This window comes from Puma concolor, chromosome A1 (genome assembly GCF_028749965.1).
Source record: "Puma concolor isolate L17-30 chromosome A1, mPumCon1.1.hap2, whole genome shotgun sequence".
Lineage (NCBI taxonomy): Eukaryota > Metazoa > Chordata > Mammalia > Carnivora > Felidae > Puma > Puma concolor.
The window spans coordinates 228,803,680-228,819,025 of NC_141667.1; the positions used below are offsets into that span (position 1 = coordinate 228,803,680).

Sequence of the window (15,346 nt, forward strand, 5' to 3'; positions counted from 1 at the left end):
AAGCCTGGAGGTTTTGTGAGATCAGTTGGATGACAGACCAGACTACAGAGTTACAGTGAAAAAGGTGCTGAAGACAGATCTCCATGAGGCTGTGAGGCGACTGAGCCTCTGGCTGAAATAAACAGGCAAGATCTTCTGGCTCCAGAGCCTGTGTCCTTGCCAAATTTAATATATTTTAAACCGAATTTTTTATATATTTCCTAGACTGAGTTCCCTTCCCAATCATCTAGTTTCTGTGAGCAGCGTCCCTTTGGATTCATCTCTATTTCCACTCTTTTCCTTAATTTGTCATCCTGTTGAGCTTTCTGAAATGTTTGTTAGAATCTCCCTTTCTGCTCCCATGTCTGCTGCCTAGTGTGGGTCCTCATCAATTTTGATTTGGGCAAATGCAGCTGCCTGCTTTCCTGTCTCCCAACTGGAGACCCTCCATGACATGATTGCTCGTCATCTACGTCAAATCCAAGTCCTCTTGTTCTCTTAAAGCCCTGTCATTTTGTTACCAGGTTTGGATCCTCAGACCCAGCAATTATACAAACAAGGTTGGACCCCAAATTTAAAAGCACTGGCAAGTCTTTACTGGGGCAACAGCTGCAGCGGAAGGGAGACACGATCACGACAAAGGTGCCAGATGGACTCCTTGAACAACAGCGGGAAAATACAGGGAGTTGGGCACACAGGAACAGTTGACAAAACATGCTTATTCATACATCATATATTGCATTTGCATGTTAAGTCTTCACCTCTAGGGATGATTTTTAGCATTGTAATGAGGGGAAACGTCTGTGAAAAGTCACACTTGGCAGCCATCTTGTCTTGGACTAGTTTGAAGGGTCTAGGCTTGCTTCTTGGCTGGTGCTTTGCTCTGCAAGAAAAAGCAATAGCTGCCAGCAGGTTGTTCTGCAAGAAAAGTGATAACAGTCACCAGGGAGTGTCCCTGGTGCATAGGAGCTTGTTTCCCGGATCCCTGACTCTCTCATCAGTTTGGCCCCTATATTCATTGTATTCAGTCACACTTTTTCCTACTCTCCGGTGTGACCTTTCTGTCCTGCAGAACACAAATCATGCTTATTTTTGGTGCCCCTGGTGCTCTTCCTTCTGCTCAGAACAACCTATCAAAATCCTGAGCACCTCAAGGCTTAGCTTGCGTTCTTTCCTCCATGAGGCTTTCTCAGATTTGTGTCTTACTTTTCTGCGTCCCTGTTCCCTGATAATTACATTTAAGGTCAATGGTTTTGTGTGTCGGTTTTTTCTCTGCAGCCCTGCTGTGGAGACTCTGGAGGGAATGCTCATCTATACACATCTATGGCTTTTCCAGTGACTGGTCCAGGTCTGGTACCCATACTTTCTATCAATGCCTTATGAATAGGATGTGGCTGCAATGGGGCAGCCCCAGACTGTCAGGGTCCTTTCTGCCCCTGAGCCTTCATTTGCTGCTGGGAATGCTCCCACCCTCTAGCGCATCCTGTACAGTCCTTGATGATCTGCCAATCTTTCTTGCCAACCACAGCTCTTTCTCTTTTTCTCTCCCAAAGATTTTTCTGGTGTATATTGATCTCCGCCCTTCCTACTCTGCGCAGCACAAATTGTCATCTCTATCCTTTTTGACACTTAACCGTATGCCGTTGGTTATAGCCACATCAGTGCTTCATGTTTGGTGAGCTGTGAGCATTTTCTACGTTGAGAGGCCTGGGGCCTGTTTTCAGGCTGAGGAGCCTCCTTATGTTTCCCTTCTTCCACTCTCAGGCCCTAGGGATAACTCAGCCTTTCTTTTGTCTTTGCAATAACCTCTACCTACTTTATTTCTTGGGTTCTTCTACTATTAACACTCGCTGAAGAGTCAGCCCCTTGTATTATGCAAACAAGCATATAGTTCTTTTAAATTTTTAGGGCTCAGCTAATAACTAAAGGGAATATGAATTTGAGGGAAAATACAGGGATGCTACACAGATATACAAAATAAGCTACACAAATATAAGAAATAATATTATGCTTATAATATTTTATTTATCATTTCTGATATTGTTTACCAGCTGCAACCCAGAAAGGCTGCTTATCTCTAGCATTTTTCTTGTAATTGAATAACTTAGTTACTTGCACAGCAGTTTACTATGCATAAGGCACTGGGATAGCACTGAGATTGGCAGATGGATAAGACAGAATTCCTGCCGTTAACCTACAAATATGCTCAAGCCGTTGTATTGGAAAAAGTACCAAATTCTCCTTATACCTCCTCATTTCTTCAGAACCTACAACGTAGGTCTTAAAAGTCTCATTTTTCCATTGGGCTCTTTAGTCCTTAAAGTATAATTAGAGGGGGAATAATAGGCTCTAACTAGCGTCTTATAGTTGCAACTTCATCATAACTATAAAATGTTGGAACTGGCATTTTTAATATGAATGGTGGAAGCTATACATGGACATGAGATTTATCATTCTAAGTAATTCTCTTGGGAGTCTACACATTTATTTCACTGATGTTGCTCTCGCTAAAAAACATTTTTTAGCATCTTTTTAGATATTGTTTTCAAACCAATCTGATCACCATTTAGGCAAATTATACCCAACACATTTTAGCTGCACTTAATTTTGTATCCTAAATAGTAGACTCTAGCTTAATCACAAAACTTATTTTTTAGGCTCAGCTTAGAATAACTTCTGGTTATTTCCAAAAAATATACATACGTACCCCCAGATGGTAAAAATTTGGCACTTTGGGGTAGATCTCGCATAAAATGTGCTTCTAGTTCTAAAAACAGATCATCAAATGGAATTCTCTGTAGGTTCTGAGCAAAGACAGAATGATTAAACTTTGTGTAAAGCTTCCCAAAGGGGTCATTTTGATTGACAATCCCACGCTAGGTTGGGTTACCTGGAGACAGACTTTGAGACGTAAAGTTGCCTGCAGAACGCGTCCTGGGAAATGCTCTTGGGAGCACTTCTTTATGCTGTAAAGAAGTGAGAAAAGTAGGACTGGGTAGAAGGGAGAAGCCGACTCTCAATGCAACTGTTGCATAGATACAAGGATTTAGGATTCTAGAAGACCATAAAACATTCCAATAAGTCATATGCCCTGAATATCACTCAAATTATACAAAAGACTAAGGCAATTTAGTAAGGAGTGTTGCTTCATGGATACGATATACACTGATCTGACAGTAAGCTTCTCATTTGATAAATGTAGGCCTACTAATACAGATCGAATTATGCCACTTAATAAAATGGTCAACAAAGGGCAGCCGGTTAGAGAATCCCAATGTAATTTAAATTTCTTAAGTAGATCGCAATTGTATTGTAATTACAGGAATTATTTCTCAGTTTCTCTACTTAAGTTGGTCCAATTTTATTGTTTGAGGTATATTTTGATTAACATTGAATCTACACCAGCTGGTTTATGTGGAGAAAGGAGAAAGGAATCTATGCTAATCAGTTCAGTTGGGCTCAACCAATGCCTGGAGTAAGGGGCAGCTGAACTCCCGTCTTAGCATTAGCATTTCAGTAAAACACTCACCCTGACTGATGCTTGTTACTTCGCTGAACAGATAATAGCTGAATGAATAAATGAATAAATAAGTGTGTGTTATTTTACTGGTTCCAATTTACTCTCAAACAAGAAAGAGCACGATGAATGGTCAGCCTGCACCTTTAGGCTGTGTAGATAGGATGCTCTATTAGAACTTGTCTGGCTAAGTGAGCATAGGGGAACTTTAGTCCCTAAATTTGATAAATCAGGGTGCTGTCTTGATTGCAGGCCCTTCTACCATATCCACAAATTCTTTATCAAGTCCCCTTTCACCCAGGTCTCCTGTGCTTCCCTCTATGTGCATATACCTCCCTCGTAGCATTTAGGGATCCATGTGTCCATTTATCCCCACACTGGTTTCTGAGCTACTCAGTGGAAGCAACAGCTAACTACCCGAATCAGATGATAGGGATTTTAATAGCTTCACTTTATAAATGAGAAAGAAACACTGTCTCACAGCTACTCAGAGATGGAGCCATGACTCAAACTCATGACATTGTATCTCTCCTTACCTGTGTCTGTAGAGAGTTATGTCCTAATCATGTCTGTATCTCCAATATGAAGAGAGTGCCTGACACATAAAGGACCTATAACAGATAATTTTCAGCTGCCCAAGTAATCGAAAGTTCCCTTTAATAAACTCAGCCATCTTAAAGAATATAATAGCTATAATTTTTTTAAAATTTATTTACATTTGAGAGAGAGAGAGAGAGTGTGTGTGTACATGGGAGAGGGGCATAGAGAGAGAGGGTCAGAGGATCTGAAGCGGCCTCTGTGTTGACAGCAGTGAGCCCGATGCAGGACTTGAACTCACGAACCGTGAGATCAGGACCTGAGCTGAAGTTGGACGCTTAATTGACTGAGCCAGCCAGGCGCCCCAAGGAATATAATTGACTATAATCTACATAGGTTTTCTTGTCCAACCGAAGTTGTATCCCACACAGACAATCCAGCATATTCTCTGCCCCTGTTGTTCTAACTTCTGAGACACAGGCACCATTACTGACTCTGAGGAAGTATCCTTCCAACCTGTAACAAGATCCAATCTTTTCCCCTAGAGTTAGAAATCCCAGTGGAGAGACAGACCTCTTTTGGGAGAGGGGTAAGGAAAAAATGTAACTATTCATCTGGTAGGTACCAGAATTCTACATGGCCTTTCAAATCATTCATTTACCCTTTCATTTGTCCCCTTTCCTCATGAGGTCTATTACCAATCACCATAATGGTAAGAATAATCCCTGGTGCATTTGTAGGAGAGCACATGAATAGGGAGTATTAACATTAATTCTCAGTGCAGACTTTACTATTAGGGCTGCTGATTTGCTAATGAGTTGATAGGATGATGGAGCTGGATGCAAGATGAAGAGAAACACAAAATGAAGAAAAGCACTTATTCTGAGGGACAAGTCATTAGTCAAACTATTGGTACCTTCAAGGACTCCCAAATCTACGTGTTCTTATCAGGGTCACTGAAGACCTTAGAAGAAATCTTTCAAAGCTTGAGTGAACCCACCTGCCTAGGTAGCCAATTGGTCTACCAAGTCGTGTTCGCGTTCCAAGATAACGAGAGAGCAGCTAATTTGATTTCCCATCGGAATAAGGCTTGCTGGGCTGCAGATCACATTGGTGCACTGGTTTTTCTGTTAGTCTCCTGAAGGTCATTGTGAACTTAAATTAATTTTCTATTTCATTATCATTGCATGTTCCCGATATTTAGGCAGCAGAACTTTGTGATGGCTTCATGACTGGTTCTGCAAGGCTGATGGAAATCTCTGGCGATCTACTAGTTTTTCTGGCACAGTTTGCCACTTAACCATGCACCACCCCTGTCCTGTCCAGAGTTTCGATGCCACCCTACTTACACTGCCCTGCATCATTGTCTGTCATAGTATCTGAATTCTTTGCCTATTCTTTTGGTGTGTGGAGGAGAATGACAGTTGAGCTGAGATAAAGCATGTATTACAAAGACATAGGAGTTAGCATATAGCATTTCCTGAATGAGATTTCAGGACTTTTTAACTATTCCTTGCCTTTTAAGTTGAAGGAGATGCCCTGATGTAGAAGAGCATATTCTGACACTAGCTTTTCTACATTACGGTACAAAAGGTACTAACAAAGAGCACTCCATCTGGAAAGAAAATGCATATTTATCTTGAAGAGAATGATGGCAATCACAATAAAAAAATTAACAAAGACAGTATCCAAAGGCTGCTGTAACACATTACCACAAACTTAGTGACTTAAAGCAACAGAGATTTATTATCTGACTGTTCTGGAGGTCAGAATTCAAGGTATCGGCAGGGCTAAATCAAGGTATCGGCAGAGCCTTGCTCCTTCTGGAGGCTCTGTGAGAGAATCCATTCCTCGCCTTCCCTAACTTTCAGAGGCAGCCCATGTTCCTTTGCTCATGGCCACATCCCTTCAACCTGTGCTGCCATCCTCACACCTTCTTCCCTATCTCTACCCCTCCTGCTTCCCTTGTGATTACATTGGGCTCACCCAGATAATCCAAGGTAATCTCCCCATCTCAAGGTCTTAACTACATCTGCAAAGCCCATTTTGCCACGTAAGGTAACATACAGGTTCTGTGGATTAGGGCAGGGATATCTGCAGCGGCTCATTATTTCTGCCTATCACACATACTATTGCTTCTGGTGTTGAATAAAAGATTTATTTGAGTAGATAAGAAATATGACCCCGTGCATGCTGAAAGACAGAATGGAGGTTAGTAGTACACCACGCAGTCATTTCACCCTGCTTCCCTCTCTTTGGCTCTCTTGTGTTGTCCATCTGCTACTGAACGTACATTAACATTATATTCATGCACTTGCTTGCATATTTTTCCTTCTTCCCTTATCTATGGACAACACTTAGGCACTTACACCTGTGCTATGCATGTGTCTACACATGAACATACAAACTCGACAAAGACCTCATCACAGTGGCAAAAGTGAACTCCCTTCTGAGCCCTTTCCTGGTAGCATCTGTAGCAGTGGAGTGCTCATCCAGCTTGGGATTTCTCATCTCAGAAATTGTTGAGGTAGGAAATAGCTTTCCTAAATCCTCAGGATCTCTCTGAGAACATCATTAGATGTAATTTTCTGACTACATTGTACTACAGAGAGCCTTCCATGTCTGGAATATCGACATCTTGTCTGCGTCCACCCTTTACGTCATGGCTCCAGGCACAATAGGAACTGGCTAAAATCTCAAATAATTCGTTTTTGATATAACAAAGTTTAAAACTCTGGTTACACTGATGCTACAAAAACCAAAAATCAACACACACACACATACATATATGTGAGAATGTTCTACTAACATAATAATTGTACATTTCAATAAGACTAAATGATTCAGAGGAATTATCAGGAAAGAGCTCAAATATGAATCTTGCTTGCTTATTTATTTATTTATAAATGTTTCTTTATTTTGAGAGAGAGACAGCACATGCACCTGAGCAGAGGAGGGGTAGAGAGAGAGAAAGAGAGAGAGATAGAGAGAGAGAGAATCCCAAATAGGCTCCACACTGTCAGCACAGAGCCTGATGTGGGGCTTGATGCCATGAACTGTGAGATCATGACCGGAGCCAAAATCAAGAGTCAGAGGCTTAACCGACTGAGCCACCCAGGCACCCTGAATCTTTAGTCTTTTAAAAAGTTCTTTATGTCTTTCCTTAAGGGAAAACTGAGTTTGCTTTTGCTAAGCAGTTTTTAATTTCCTTTTTATTTTAGGTTCTACGGGATGTATATAATTTACAGTTTTCAAGATGTTCGTTGTTTATTCTACATGAAAGTGATACAGTGTTATCATACATTTTAATTGATGATATAGAGTTAATCACTTTTTTGGTTCAGCGACGAATGTATTAATTTCTAAAGTGGTTCTTCATTCATAACCATTGTTTTAGGCTATTAAAATGAAATTATTCTCAAAATTACTTTGCAAAAGGCTAAATATTAATTTTGCATTTTCTCAATCATGAGAGTTCTTTGAAACGTTCATGGTACAGAGTAGTATGAAATGGTACACCAGGCAGTACTGTGAATTCTCCATCATTCAAGAGTCTTTCCTCAGCAGAGACTTCAGGCAATTTGGGACTTTGTGATCAATTGCTTGTGGCTATTTTTTGGTTTTCCCACTTACAAAGCTACGAACACTGTTTTTGTTTGTTTGTTTTTTAGAATAATAATTTAGGCCAGCTCTTGAGGAGAAAATTGCAATAATAATCAGTGATTGCAACACGTTTTAGAAAAATGAGAGATTGAAAAATAGATTTACTGTGTTCACCAACAGATTCACTGAAAACTAAGAGACAGTCCTGGAGTGTGGTCTAGCGAAGAAGATGATTCACCTGCAGATAATTTAGAATGTTCCGTGGTTTTTGCTCTGATGGAGGTAAGAACTGAGTGGTAAGATACAGAGGCATGGAACTGCCTCATTTTGTTTGGGAAAGCTAAGGCAAGCTTCACAGTAATGGTGTTTGAAATGTCTTTGTGTTCTTGTGCTTTTCCAGCTAGGGATATGACCGGGGGAGTGTACTGTGGATTGGCCAGCCAGTCAGAGGGGAGAGATGGGAACTTTTTTCTCATATAGATCATAAAATTGCTATAGGCATGATGAAGAAGTGATACAGGACTTTAAATACATAGACATATCTTGACAGTCTTATTCTGCTGAAAGTGAAGCAGCTGATAAGCTCTTGCCTGGTTTTGCTGGCGGGTTCCTCATTTATAGGTAGTAATGAAAGAAAAATGTTAGTGAAATCGCTTGTCCAATTTGAAAAGTTTTCTGACCTTGCAGAAGAAATTTATCAGATGATTTGATGACTGCAGTTTTGCACAGTGATAAGCCATAGACTCAAGTGTCAGCTATGCTCATTCAAATCCCAGGTATACTATTTACCAGCTGAATTACTTTGAACAAGTTACTTCTTTGAGTCACACGATTTTTATTTGTGTAATGAAGAAAATGTTCATTCATATCACATAAAATTGCTGTCGGGTTTACACAAGATAGTGCTTATAACGTGCTTGGCACACAGTAGGCACTCAAGTATTTGTTGTTTTTATTATGATTAAAAATAACTTTAGAAAAGGGGCGCCTGGGTGGCTCAGTTGGGTAAGCAGCCAACTTTGGCTCAGGTCATGATCTCACAGTTCATGGGTTTGCGCCCTACGTCGGGGTCTGTGCTGATAGCTCAGAGCCTGGAGCCTGACTCAGATTCTGTGTCTCCCTCTCTCTTTGCCCCTCCCCTGCTTGCCCTCTGTCTCTCTGTCTCTCTCTCTCTGTCTCTCTGTCTCTCTCTCTCTCTCTCTCAAAAATGAATAAACATTAAAATTTTTTTTTTAATTTTTTTTTTTTATTTATTTTTGGGACAGAGAAAGACAGAGCATGAACGGGGGAGGGGCAGAGAGAGAGGGAGACACAGAATCGGAAACAGGCTCCAGGCTCTGAGCCATCAGCCCAGAGCCCAACGCGGGGCTCGAACTCACGGACCGCGAGATCGTGACCTGGCTGAAGTCGGACGCTTAACCGACTGCGCCACCCAGGCGCCCCTAAAAATTTTTTTAAAAAGAACTTTAGATAGGTATCAATGAACAAAGCCTGCATAGACCTGTCTTGCTATGCTGTATTACTCACGAACATTACTTTACTTTACAACCTACATGTCTGGCGTAAAAAGGCAGAACTGTCTTTGAGGAGTCGGAATCAATTATGTGTTAACAAGACCAACATGTATTTGGAATTTTTAACCCTTCTGCCATTAATTAATCTGGGAACTATGGTAATAAAATTTAAGATTTTTCTTCTTTTAAAACTAGCTGTGAATTGCATCTAAATTTACATTAAGTAGGCTATCAAAATCTTCTGCTTTTATTACAAAAGACTTGTGTAGTGGAGAGAGACAGTTTAAATGCATAAGGAATGAGGTAGAATAATGATTTGGTGCATATATTCTGATAATTACTACTTCCTTTCCCCAGGCTCCCCTGCGATAAATGTGCTGTCTTTTTAAACTTCATTAACAAGAGATTACAAATTTTAATGGGGTGCAATAATTTTACCTTAATTTTAGAGCAATGCATTCCAGGTATCTGATGTTCCTGAGTTATTTTCCCTGAAATAACCTCATGATTCAGAAAAGTTCTTTAAGAATTGAAATACTATATAGTGTTAGTACCAAATGCATTAATAATTTAATTCTCATGTTAGAAATCATTAAATCTTTAATAATGCAAGGGAAACAATAGACAATTGTGTTCTTCTACAAAAACCAAAATCTTTTGACCAACTTTAAAAATTTTAGTAGGAATTTAGATTTTTGTAGCAGTATGTGTGGCTTAGTGGATAACACACTAAGAAAATCTGGGAGCCAGATCTAAGGGCCTAAACTGACTGGGCTATAATTCAAGAAAGCACTTGGACCATTTTAACATTTTATGAAAGATCACAGCAACAATGAGTATGTTTCAATACTGAAAATGGCAGCTGTTCAATTCAGAGACCACCATGGACAAAATCCTGGCCTTTCATTCACTGGTCTGGCATCTAATCTTTGTAACATTGATTTTTTTTTTTTCTTTTCTGATCGTGTTTCATATCCAGTGATGTTTTTAAACCTCTGAATTTGAAGAATGATAATCTACTGAAGCAATTAAGTACACAGATCCACAAGTTTACGCAAAATCCATTTCCAAAGTTCAAGAAAGAGCTAAAAAAACTTTTCCAGAATGGTTTGCATTTAGAAGGAACTTCTAAGTGGGAAACAGAAATTTTCCCCCAAGAGAAATTGTCCTTTAAAACTGTCAAGAATAAACAAACAACAACAATTATTCTCTGGTTCTCGCTTCTCCAAACACTAATAGCTTTCCAGATTGGTCCTGTGGGATATGAGAAGCCTCTGCGTTTTCTCTAAGTAAGAATTTTTGGATCTGACTTCATACTTGTAATTTTTTTTCCTGCCTCATCATGTTATCAATTACACCCTGAGGCATTTTTCAGCTTCTGTTTAATTGATTTCCATACTGTTCTGTAGAGACTGTCACTGGTCATCAATTCCTTCAGAGTTTAATTAATTAATTAATTACTTATTGAAAGGGGGGATGGGTAGGACAGGACAGCATCTTAATATGTTTCATTATGACTCCTTCATTCAATATGACTTTCTATCCAGCTGATCCAATGGACTGGCTCAGAGAAAGGGCACAATTAAGATAATTAAAAAAAATAAAAATAAAAGAATTAGTAGATCCAGTCATCCCTTCTCAGCTAATTTGTTGGCCCTTAGGGATTTTACCTGTGGAGAAATTATGTGGCAAATTGCTTTCGGACAATCCTGCTGGAGTCAGAAGCTCTTTGTTCTTCAAGGTCTTCTCTCCCACCCAGCCTGATTAGCCCCTTGTCTCCTGTGACTTCAAGGTCATCTGTCCTCTGAAACCATTTCCTGCCCATGCCAGGAGATAAAATAAGGAGGGAGCTCCAGTACAATTTATTGGAAAGGGCAAGAGATTTTCAGTTAGGTAAGTTGGAATTTCCTTGATTTACAGATGGTTAAAATGAGTTGAGGAGGAAAAATGTTTTTCTATCTTCTTAGTTTTGTACCTGAGGACTGAAAATTAAATAAGAAAATACAGATCAATAGGGGAAAAGGAACACACTTTTTATAATTTTTTCATGCACAGGAGTTACAGAAAAGAAATGAAAGTCAAAGCAATGGTTAGACTTAGGTGCTTATATACCCCTTTAACAAAAAGAAGAAGGTTTGGGCTTCAAGGGACAATAAATTGTGGGGAAGATACCAGGAAATATATGGGAGAGCTAATGGCAGTTAAGAATTATTTTTGTGAGGTCCATTTATGCAAGCTCATCTTGGTGTCAACTCTCCATCTTCAATGACAAGAGTTGCTCCTCTCTACCTGGAATGGGGGTGAAGGGAATGAAGTGAGGGGGAGAGAAAGGCCCCTCCCTCAAAAGGAAATTTATGCCTTGACTTTAGACAGACAAAGGGAGGGCAGAGAACTCTTCCTATATCTATTAATTCTCAATTGCTTTATGCCAAAGTGGCACATGTGGATTGGCATATTCTGATCCCTTTCATGAGGATAATTATAGGTGACTCGTCAATAATTGTCAAATTCCTTTGGATTTACCTTTCATCTTCCCTGTTCTATTCATACCCCGTCCCCACATCTTTTCACTCTTGGCCCAGAGAACTTTTTCACAAGGTCTTTGTATATGTCCCTCATTTCTATTACCTGATTTCCTAGATAGAATCTTTCCTTTCTTACCCTCCTTGTATCCCTAAGTAAACTTAACTTTCTCTTTCTTATCTGGCTTTGCTGACCTTGATGTATGATCAGATCATTCCTGACCAACTGGACTCCTAGGCCTAACTCCAGCGCCAGCTCTTTTCTCCAATGGTCATTCAGTGTGTATTACAAAGTCAAGGTCTCAGGGATGCATCTTGTCAAGGCATCTTCATCTATGATGATATTATCACCTGCTGAGAACTTCTCGGTGAATACAAATTAACAAGAAAGAAATCTCTTCTGTATTTTATTCTTCATGCTGAGATACTTTTGAAAACTATGTGACATATAATGTCATCAGTTTTATCAACCGTATTGGCTTTCTCTTTCTATCAAATAACTTTCGACTCATGGAGTAATGTTAGCTCCCTCTTACTTCTTTCATAATTAGTTATGATTAAGTCATCTCAAACATTTCTTACTTTAGCCATTTCTTTACTGTCCCAGACCATCCCTACCTCACGTCATATCTGAATAGTGCTTTCAGTATCTATCCCTTTAGATTCTATACTCTTTCCCTTTTCCAGTCTGCCAAATTGATCTAAATATACTATTTTTGCATTATGCTATTCTCCTGAAATACTTCCAACGTCTCTTTATGGTCTAAGAGATAAAACCAAAGTTGTTATTTTGGAATTTCAAATATTTTGCAGAGCACCTGGGTGGCTCAGTCGGTTAAGTGTCCAACTATTGATTTTGGCTAAGGTCATGATCTCACAGTCATGGGATCGAGCCCTGTATTGGGCTTTGCTGAGCATGGAGGCTGCTTGAGATTCTCTCTCTCTCTCTCTCTCTCTCTCTCTCTCTCTCTCTCTCTGCCTGTCTCCTCCACTCATGTGTTCTCTCTCTCTCTCAAATAAATAAAAAATATATAAATAAAATATTTTTCAACCTAGATCCTTCTTCTGTCTACTTCTATCCTTATCATATCCTATACCTTTGAAAGAATTCTTTAACAAGGACTGATCAGGCTTTTTTAATCACAGTTCATAAAAAACCTACATGGCACCCAGCCCTTGCATCTCAGACATTCCTGCCACTTCATTTCCATTCTTTCCTCAAACCTTAAATCAAGCATTTGCTGACCATACCTCCTGATTGGTCTGGAACATGCACAATTATGCCTGTGACTTCATTATATTTAGAATAAGCTCCCTCTTTGTCCTTCAAAAGTGTCCCGTTTTGGAAGAGAAATGATATGGTCACTCCACTTATGAATCTTTCCTTTTATATCCCAAACTACAGTGACTATTTCCCTCTAGAATCCATTGAGGCTTTTCTGTCTAAAGCACATAGTATTGCCCATAATAAAATGTGCCTACTGTGTACAAGGTGCCTTAATATGTTATCTTTACTTTAATCTATAAACTATTAAATCTATCTTTTAGATAAGAAAAAAAACTACAAAGAGTGGTTTTAAATAACTTATCAGAAGCAGTTGTAGAGGCAGTTGTAGAAGAACTTTGATTTACACTTTGAGCCATTTGTCTTCAGGGCTTGTGCCTGGTTCCTGAAGTCTAGGCCACAGGTTTCACGAAGGACAGGGCCTATCCTTTATTGTGTAGAATTTATGGAGAGTTTCTTGCTTGAAGGAGGACTTAATCTATGTTTGGTCTTGGGTAAACCTCCGTATTTATAATCCAAAAGAAATCCTTTGAGGGCACTCATTTCCTATACTAAGTTTGAAGCCTGCTTCAGAGTGAACCCTTTCTTCCTACAATTTTTTTTTCTTATTTATTTATTCTGAAAGTGAGTGAGAGAGAGAGAGAGAGAGAGCACGTAGGAGGAGCAGAGAGAAAATTCCAAGCAGGCTCCACATTATCAGCACAGGGCCCGATGTGGGGTTTGAACCCACGAACCGTGAGATCATGACCTGAGCCAAAACCAAGAGTCAGATGCTTAACCCACTGAGCCACCCAGGCACCCCAACCCTTTCTTTCTAAAATGATGTATATTGGGTAGCTCACTTACTTCTTCCCAAGTCAAATCTGGGGACAAGCACAGGCCTTGTCTTTCATGAAGCCTTAGGCCAGGGCTTCAGGGAACTTTGCTGGAACTGCAAATACGTTCCTCCAGTTTGAAGGCTGCATCTTTTGCTTCACCTATGGCAACCCCCAGTTGAATCACATGGTGGTAGTGGTGGTGGAGTCAACACTTGAAGTGCCATTCAATTATTGGGATTGTTTTTTAAGTTTATTTGTTTGTTTTGAGAGAGACAGAGAGAGAGGGAGAGAACCTCAAGCAGGCTCCACACTATCATCCTGGAGCTAGTACGGGGCTCCATCTCACCAACCTTGAGCTCATGATCTGAACTGAAATCAAGAGTTGAACACTTAACTTACTGAGCCAACTAGGCACCCTAGGAATTTTTTTTTTTAAATAAAACAAAGCCATCTATACACTCATCAGAAATTACTTATTTTAGAGTTTGCTGAGGAATACAACCATATTAATTAAAGTACTTACATATTGTGTAAACCCATCTTAAAAAACTTTGCTGAAAAATGCTTGCAGAAAGCAATTGTCTTATACAAACCACACAGAAGTTGAACTAATCCTCTTGTTCTCTTCAAATGGAGGTGGACAAGGCTATTAACTTTCTGTTGTCCTTATGTCCCTTCACCTATCCTTTTAAAATTTTTATTAGGCGCTTTAATGTGTGGGTTGAAATCAATAGAGGACAAGCTATTAAAAATTATTGGCCGGCTGTGGCTCCTCACTAAATATTAAAGCAGCTTGGCAAATTAGCACATACCTCTAGGCATTAAGCCTGGGAGAAAAAATGATCTAGGCAAATAGACAGTATAATCCAAATAGAAAATATGGCCAGCATGCTGCTTTGGGGTTTCCTCTGGCTGTTGTTGTTTACCGTTAACATTATTCTCTTTTTTGCTTTTATTAGTGTGAGGAGATGAGATGAGGAGCATTAACTATTGGAAGGATCCATTTTAAGGACATATTATATCAGGATCTAGATAGATATCAGAGCATCTTGGGAGAAATAGGAAACAGGTGCAGAAACAGGTGAGTGGAATACTGCTTATTACTGCTCTGGATTAAGTGCCTGTGAGAAATGGGCAATTTTTCTGGGTGCTGTGTGCCTTGTATTCTAGGAGGACAGATAGACAACCTGTTAATGCAAACAATACAAGGAAGATTGTCAACTGAGAAGCTTAGGGCAGAGGTAGGGCTGTGCAGGCAAAAAAGTTATTTTCCCAAGTGAATGAAGAGAAAAGCAAGAGTGAGGCTGATTCTGTAGGTATATACTAGAAGCTGGAAGATTCAGGAGGAAGAATTTGTTCTGAGATAGGGATGGGGTCATCAAGAAGATTAGGATAAGATGGGAAATACCCAGAAGTCAGAAGAATTTATTTTGAATCAAAATTCCTTCATATATCATTTTTGTTCTTTGTCAATTTCAATATGCAACAAGTTAGTGTCTCAAATCTTATTGCTAAATGAGCAAAAGAAATAAACAATCCCACAATGCACCCCTGTATTTTTCTCAGTATGA

General features: G+C 39.6%; 1 long non-coding RNA gene across 1 annotated transcript in view; it reads left to right on the top strand.

Annotated features, from left to right (window-relative positions):
- The first annotated feature begins 7,711 nt into the window (after positions 1 to 7,711).
- The window catches only part of LOC147584826 (uncharacterized), a 71,525-nt gene continuing 63,890 nt past the window's right edge, over positions 7,712 to 15,346 (top strand). Inside the window, exons 1-2 of the long non-coding RNA XR_015253702.1 lie at positions 7,712 to 7,918; positions 14,735 to 14,856. This is a non-coding gene — a long non-coding RNA (uncharacterized LOC147584826). The remainder of the gene's footprint in view (positions 7,919 to 14,734; positions 14,857 to 15,346) is intronic.